The sequence below is a fragment of the Calypte anna genome, chromosome 15 (genome assembly GCF_003957555.1).
Source record: "Calypte anna isolate BGI_N300 chromosome 15, bCalAnn1_v1.p, whole genome shotgun sequence".
Classification (NCBI taxonomy): Eukaryota; Metazoa; Chordata; class Aves; order Apodiformes; family Trochilidae; genus Calypte; species Calypte anna.
The window spans coordinates 13,112,563-13,121,185 of record NC_044261.1 but is presented as its reverse complement, the minus strand read 5'-3'; positions in this window follow the sequence as shown (position 1 = coordinate 13,121,185).

Sequence of the window (8,623 nt, the reverse complement as noted above, 5' to 3'; positions counted from 1 at the left end):
TGGAGGCGAGATGGTGATTGGAAAAGGCTCCCTATAAAAGAGCCCACACATACATGCAAGAAGGTCATTAACTTGTGCCTTGTGCTATCTCTGCAGTCTCTGCTCCCTCTCTCTCAATTATTACATCAGAAGGAAATGAGAGAGCACTTTGCCAAATACTAATGGACTTGATGTTTTCGTAATCTCAAGTGCACAACAATCAGAGCTGTTTATTTTCCAAAGAAGATAGGAACCAGGGGAGGAGGCTGAAAACTGTGAAGAGGTTCCAGAAAGCTCGAGCCAGTTCTATATTCATCTCTTGCTCCATCTTCAGCTGCCAGGCTGATATTTATCTGAATCATTCACTAGATGAGGCCTTGTGCCTCCTCAGGAATGTGTCAAAGCTGCAGAATTGCAAAGAGGCCTCGCAGAAACTCTAAGATTGTTTTCTGTTAAGTCACCTGTGCCATTCTTTTAAGCAGGGGAGACAATTCTGTGTTGAGTTAAGAAGCAACAGGGTTCTTCACTACCACAGTTCAAGCATTTTACCCCACTGTCTCAGTGGTCAGATTCCAGTTTTGCTGTACAGAAAAGTGCTCACAATCTTGCTTCCTACAAACATCATGTCAGTGTTGTATGGAAGATCAGAAAGTTTTCTTGGTAGTCAAACAAAGGATTGTTTAGTCTGCTGCTGCAAAGACTGAATAATAAAAAAATGTCTATTCGGCACGAAGTTCCTGGGTCCCATATTAACAGAAATTCAAAAGAATATTCTATAAATGGCGAATGGGAGTAGCGGGGGAGGGAAGGGATTTGATGCCACTGAAGGGGATGTGGTGCCACTGCTCAGCCCCAGCGCTGCCGCAGCCGCCGGGCCGGGGCTGGGTGCCGGCAGCCCCCGGGAGGTGTCGCCGCAGCCCCGGGCAGGGAGGGGCCGCCCGCTGCCCCCCGCCCGCCGGCTCGGTGCCCACCGCGGCCTCAGCTCAGCGTGGAGAAAGTGGTTTCTAAAAAGTTGCTTATGGGACAACTGAATTTGAAATGGCAGCAGACTACTCGAGGTGCCTCCTCCACGATGCTCTGACAGCAGCAGGCTGAGGCTCCCCGTGCAGAGCTGGGAGGGGTTCTGAGCGGTGTGCAGGATTGTACCTGCAGGCCAGGGCAGGTTCGGGTCTCTCACCCGCTGAATCTCCTGCCAGCTGGGATGCCACCTGTGTGGCATACTTTGTATTAAAGCCTGATAAATGTTCTAATATTGGTGGGTTTGGACCCACTCTGACAAAAGATTTAATTTTGCATATGGCAGAGATGTGATAAAGGGGCTGCTTTACCTGTGTTAAAGGCAACACAAATCTCAAGTGTTTCCCTGAGGACATGGCTGGCTTGGAGCTGTGGTGTAGTGAGTGTGAAAGGCAGCACTGACCATGTCAGTAACTCTGTGATTTTCTGGTGTCCTTAGTGCCATTAGACTTATGAAGTTTATGTAGCACTTGTTTGTTGCTGTCATTTTATTGTACTTTAAAATACAGCACCCAGCACAACAGATTCTCAGGACTGGCTACTCTTGTGGTGTTTTCAAAGTACAAACTGGGCAACGGTGGATAATCTAGGGTGGTGATTTATCACAACCCACAACAGACTGAAAACTTTTCTATGTGATGCTTTGATGATGGGATCACAGTGGTGCAGCAGACACTGAATACTTGAGCAAAAAGTCTAGGAGTACTGAATGGGGATGAACTTAACTGCATGTGTCACTTTCAAAAACAGGGGAAATACCCAGACTGCAGAGACTAGACTTGAAGGAAGGGAGATTTAAAGACAAAACAAACAAAAAAACACAGTAACAAAAAACCCCCAACCAACAAAACACCCAAAAAACACACATAAAACCCCACACAAACAAACCACACCAAAACCAAATGCAGCCAACCCCCTACAAAAAAATAAACCATGGGGAAATCACTGAAATCCTTTGGAGCTGATAGATGGAACTTTACCCAAACCACATCATGAGTAGAAAGTCCATTCTCCAAGAGAGAACAGCTGGGGATGCTTTGTAGCTCATGTGGATCCTCCCTGTCTATTCATTTGCACAGGGCTGGTTAGAACCTCATGGAAATCTCTCAATGAAACTGTCTTCTCCCACACCTTGCTGAAGGGTTCTTTCAATCAGAACCAAAGGTTTCTTCACAATCCCAATGAAAGAAAAGTGTATTAATGAAAACAGGCAGATAGCATCACTGAGGGGCTTGGCAACATGGACACAAGCAGATGTGCCCATACGCAGGCTGAAAGCTGGTCCTGCACCACACCCACTCCTGATGTGCAACACAGTTTTGTTTTGCTCTGCTCTCTCCTTTGTTCTTGGCTTCAAGCAAACCCAGGAAGATTGTAGGCAATTTTCCCATCAGTCTCTAACAACACATTTCTACCCTTGACACCAACTGGTGGCCCCTCTGGGGCATCAAAGCACCTTGCTTACTGTTTTCACATTCCTTCTCCTAAGTATTTCTGGATGCATGGTTCAGGAGATCTCCTCCCAGGAGTTCTGCTTGTGTTTGAGCTGGGATTTCTGTTAATGTTGCCCCCCTTGTTTCCCCTCTTAAGAATTTATGTAGCTCAGGCAGGTACTTGTCTCACTCTAAGCAGTGGCCAAGGGCTATTTAATGATGTGGGTTTATAAAAACTGCACCACCTGTCTGCCTAAGAAACTAAGTACCTGTGATACGTGGTAAAAGCACACAAATTCTTCAGCTAGAAACAGGTTTGTGTTTAAAGCAAACTGATGTACAGCCAGCTCTTTTCTCAGGAATGGTTAGATGAAAGCTGTCCAGCCCAAATTAGCCATCTCCCAACTGTGAAAACTTTCCATCTCCTTTGGGCAACTGTCCTGCCAGAGTGTGGGGGGCAGAAGAGGGGTGGTTTGGAGGCTGTTCCTGAATTAACAGGTTTTTCAACAGGGCCAGGAGTAGTGCTGTGTTTCCAAGCTCTTTCATATTCAGCTATTTTAGAACACTGTTTTTGTTTAACAAGTTTGAATTTTCCTACCAAAGCTTCTCATCAGGGGAGTACTTGAAAGAGTCCAGTGCAGAGTGTCCAAGGTGATCATGGAGTGAACACCCCCTTATGTGGACACTTCATTTAGGAGGAAAGCCTGAGGGAGCTGGGCCTCTTGACCTTGGAGGACAATGAGGGGTGACCTTACCAATGTACAGAAACAAGGGGTGAGTGTCAGGAGGATGCAGTGAAGCTTTTCTCAGGGGTGACCAATAACAGGACAAGGAGCAATGGTTATAAAGTGGAGCACAGGTGGTTCTGTATAAATGTAAGGAAGAATTTTTTCACTGTGAGGGTGACAGAGCCCTGGCCCAGGCTGCCCAGGGAGGCTGTGGAGCCTCCTTACCTGGAGACATTCAAAGCCCACCTGGATGTGTTCCTGTGTGACCTGCTGGAGGTGACCCTGCTCTGGCAGGGAGGGTTGGACTAAGTGATCTTTTGAGGTCCTTTCCAACCCCTAACTTTCTATGATTCAATACTGGAATTCCTGAAATACTATGGAGTGTGGATTGCCCCTCACTCAGGACTGATATGAAGCCCTTCAAAATCTTGGTTGCACTTTTGTTTTCATATTACATCTTCTCCATTACAAGTGTGTGTGAGGTGGATGAAGATGTCCTAGAAGTAAGCCAGGTACATAGATTTCAATGCTGGTGACAGAATATGGTTAATATTTTCAAGCAACCAATGTAAATTCTCTTGGCATTATATGATTCTTTCACCACTCAGATGGCTTAGTGTGTCTGTACTGATAAAAGCCTCTGCTTTCACTGTACTGTTAGACATAGTAGGGTTCTTCCATTTAGCCTATGTGCCTCAGAGTTAGAAGTGCCCAATTTGCTTGCTGAGGCACACTCGGCTGTCTTTGGTAGTTCTATTTGTGGTCCTCCTGCATTATAGGATAAGATACAAGCCTGTGTCTGGAGGGAACCCTGGGGAAAGCAGATAAGAGTTGGTCCAGTTGTGGGACACAGAAGTTGTTCTCACAGGCTACTCCTGACTGGAAAACTGAAGGTATGATGCCTTACACCTGGAATGGCCTATTAGCAAACCTCAACTCCCATTACAGGGGAAAAAAATACTATAAAAGTCATCCCTCCCCCTGCAAACTTTGGAACTTGATAGTTTTTAATTCAATTACTTCTAATGAAGACATAATTCTGGGTTGAGACTCACAGAAAGGCTGTGGCTTCCTTTAAAAAGTTTGAGAGATCTAGTAGAGGGGCATCGAAAGGTAAACATTTAAAAGAAAAAACATAATGGAAGACACGTAGACAAGTATTCTGCAGCCTTCTGACAGCTTTAGAACAGTGTTGTCCAGCTGCAGCATCGCCCAACAGAAAAAAAAAAAAAATCTGAAGGTCACATTCAGCTTCCCAGAGCACTTGAATCTAGGGCAAGTGTTATGGGGACAGATCCAGCTCTGCTCCTCTGCACGGCATTCTTCCTTTTGTGCATCACCATGGTAAACAGTTAGGGTTGCCAGGAGCTTGGATGCATTATTTGTCTCACTGCCTCATCCGCTCTCCCCCTCCTCCACCAAATGCTTTCTCAGTGATTAGTTACTGAGTAGAAGGGGTTCCAGTTACCATGCAGCCTGCCATCTCTCCTCATTTTATTGGAACTAATATCCCACCTGTGATGATAAGGTTTAAACTTGTTTAATCTCCCAGCTTAGCTGTGGCGTTTTAATATTTTTAAAATGGTTGTTTCAGAAAAAGGGGGATTTAAACAGGTTTTGAATAAATAATAAAAGCCCTTCTCACAGGTTGCAATGCAGGCCGGGAGGCATGAACCATTTTCATCAGGTCAGATTTCATGCTGGGTTATCCCAAGGTGGCCTGACTTTGTGGCTATGGATTTACAATGAAACAGTCAGATGCAAAGCAGTTTATGGAGGAGAAACTGCTTTAATAATGCATTTCCTGCTCAGCAAACAGCAGATACAATGACATTCATAGGGAATGGGAAAGGGAACAGTATCAGAAAAGGAACCAGTTTCTCCCTGGAGTTAAATAACTTTTTTTTGTTCCTACAACAAACTTGGGGAAATAACCGTTGACCTGAGAGACAACAGAATGCATAGCTTTTCGGTGGGAAGTAAGAGACTGGTTTGTAACATCTTGGGCCCAATAAGCTGGTCTACATCTACATTCTTTCAAATTAAAGGGAATAGGGTCTTGTTTCATGGCAAAATGTCACTGGCATAAGCATATGAGTCTCTCTCTGGAATAAGCTGGATGAAAGGCATTAAGCTGATGTGTACAGAACCTTAGTTTGTCTCCTACTTTGTCTCCTACTGCTTGCTCCCTGGACCAGGAATACTGTATTCAGCCTCAAAAGGAGGACTGCTCCTGTGAGCAAAGTCGAATCCATGTTACTCAGGTGTTAGGAAAGTCTTGTCCCAGCCATAAGTATGCACTAAAGGCTTACAGGGGCATGTGTGCATGACTGGGGCTGCAAGCCTCTAAAAGTAGGTAAGACTTCTATAGCTGTTTTCAAGAAAGTTCTTGCTTCCCCTGCATACTCAGGCACAATGTGTGTTGAAATTTGAGCAAAGCACAGTGAATAAAGCAGAAGTGACCTAGACTTTTTTCAAGGCAAATGTTTGCCAGAAAGCAGTCAGCAATCTCCAGCTCAGTTTCAGAAGAGCCCAAAGGAGCACTGACTGCATGACCTTAGCGCCGTGCGATTCTTTTCTCATGGTCTCAGAAAAGATAAGGTGGCACAGAGCTGTTATACAAGTAATGTTTATATTATTTCTGTTCTGGGTAAAAGCCCTGTCAAACACAGTAATTCTGTGTCCTGTCTCTAAATCATACCAGAAGGGAACTTGGCTGTATTCAGCTTCAGATGAAGGGAGAGTCATCATGTCTCAAAGATAAATCTTGCTAAGCTCTGAGCTTACCCTTGTGCAGATGGATTTGGTAGTGAAACTCGTACAAACAAACCTAGCTGTAACCAGATGAGTGAGCTGTGTCACCCCAGATAGCCTCCACACTAACCTGGGTGAGGAGAAGAGATGGACACCCAGATCACTTTGGAGCAGCAATGAGGACAGCAAAAAGGATAATGTTCATTGGTGTGTAAAACCCTCTATTACATAGCTGAAATTACCTTTGAGCTCCTCCAGAAGCTTTGATGGACAAACCAGCAAATAAGAGCAATTTACTTCACAGCATATAATTGTGTTTCCAGAACTCCTACCCATTCAACATAAACAACCACAGGCAAAACCATGTAAACTCCAGATGAGATTGGGTAAGCAGATAAAACTAACAAACTACTGCCTCTACTGCATCTTCTAGTTGAGGGAAGAGAGGCTGTTTCTGCATCATTTCAAATTTACTTTTTTTTTTTCCCTCAAAATAGCAAAGTATTATCTCTGTCCTTTTAGCAATGCCACAGAAGTCAAGTAATGACTTGCTATGTATACTGAAAACTTTGTGAAAAGCCCTGTGAGCAGAACTTAAAAACACTGAACTGCAGTTGTCTGCCTCAACATAAAAGCATCCTTCCTCACCAAAACCAAACAAAATCCACACCTAAATTTTTAATGGAAAAGTTGTGGTATTGTAGGCTGAAGGGAATGTATAAAACAGGAAAGACCTTAATATTAAAAAGGAATAGTGGGGTAACAGAAACTGGGACCCATTTGCCTGCTAAAATGAATCTCAGTATCTCAGTGAGGACAGGCAGCTTACTTTGAGGATCATAAAAGTTGAGGAGGGAGATAATGCAGAAAGACATCAATATTAAAGTGGAACTTGAACTGTAGGACAACCAAATATCTTTCCACAGGTTTGGAATATTACATAAAAAAACCACTCATGTCTTTGGTCATCTAGTGTATGGAAGAAGTAAGAAGCATGGCCCTTACCACAAGGGCTCTGTAGTAATTGAAGAACTTGTTTTTCAGTTCCTTGAATTCAAATCAGTGTTCATTGGAGGGAGAGTACAAAAGGACAAATATTTAGACAGTTGAAACTTTTAAGTTTTAAAGTGAACTGAAGCCTAATTTCAGAGAAGAAAAATCTGGCCAGATGATACGCAGCATTTAGCTGGAACTACACTAACTCAGACAACAATGCAGGGCAGCTCTGCAGTTAGCCTGACACTAGATACCTGTATGAATACTAATCAGCTCTGCCAATCACCAATAAAGCAAAGATTTATACCATATTTATTATGTTTTGCACTGCAAAACTATTCTAAGGCAACATTTCAGACAGCACTCAAACTTCTACAGGGCTTCAAAATAAAGGGATAAAGAATTCCAAAGTAGCTATACCTCTGTGCTGTGTCCCAGCTTGGGCATCAGCATAAATGAGCAATACTCTGATCTGTTTCACAGCTTTTAGTCCCTTTAAATACTTACTAGTTGCAAGTAGGATTTTTCACTTGTCTCAGCACCCCTTGCCCAGAAAACAAGCCTGGTGTAAGCTACTGTCCTATACTCTGCCTTTGCTTTACCACAGCTTTAAGGAAGAACCTTTAGGCTGAAGAAAGCATTCATTTTAACAGCCAGAGGGCAGAGCTTTTAGAAGCAGCAGAAAGTCCCCTCTGTTTCTCTACAAAGAGATGGAGTAAAGCTCCCAGAGAAGGGCAACACCAAAGGCCCTGAGAGAAAGGCTGACTATCTTATATGAATTATGGCTTCCTGGGGACTATTTAAAAAAAAAGACTGACACTCTTTTTGGAGGATACCAAATGTGTCTGTTACATCTAGTTGGGATTTTAAAAGTGTTTTGTTTTGCCCTGGTGTCCTTGTGGTACTCCTGAGTACAGTGTCTTTCCTATTAGCTGCTGGGGTGATGCTTCATGTCCTGTGTAGCAGTAAGTACCACCAAGTACCTTGTTTTGCATTAGTAGGAGTTGAAATTTGTTGGTGGTGTTTTGTTTCTTGCTGGGAGTGGAATATCTGATGGATGCAGATCTAGCTAAAGAAAAGAGGAGTCATTTAAACTTGAAGCAACTGGCACCTGTGGAAGTGAGCCTAGAATGCTATCAGTCTGGTTTGTAAACAATTTAGCCAGCAACTGAACATGACTCAAAGTGGGAAAGAAGCAAACCCTAAGGAAACAGCCATTTGAGAAGCAGTAATTATTCCTTGTTTGTGGGAGCTCACGGGAGGAAAGCAGTGTCTAGAATCTGAAAAATGACAAGTTTTGTTCAGTGAAGTGCACTATGGTGGGTTTTTGGCAATGAATCTGACTTAGGGATATCTAGTCATGGCCCTGGGTGCTACTTTCAGTTCTGCTTCTTAACTGCTTTTGGGGCAGCAGTATAGACTGAAAGATGTGGAAATAGCTGCCTGTACAGGGTACTTTGAACCAGGAAAATTTATCTGTTCCAGCTGATCATCCAGCCCTGTGAATCACTGGGCTACTGTAACAGCCAATTTCTAGCAGCTCATAAGCAGTTAGGAGTACTGAGGTGGGGGAAGCTAGGGCAAGAGAAGGATCTTCTGGACATTGTCTTTTGATTTTTAGAGACTGGATCTGCAAATCTCAGACTTCATGAGTAAATTCTACTCACAAAAATATATTGTTGACTTTTAGATGGTATCCCAAGAATGCAATTTGTA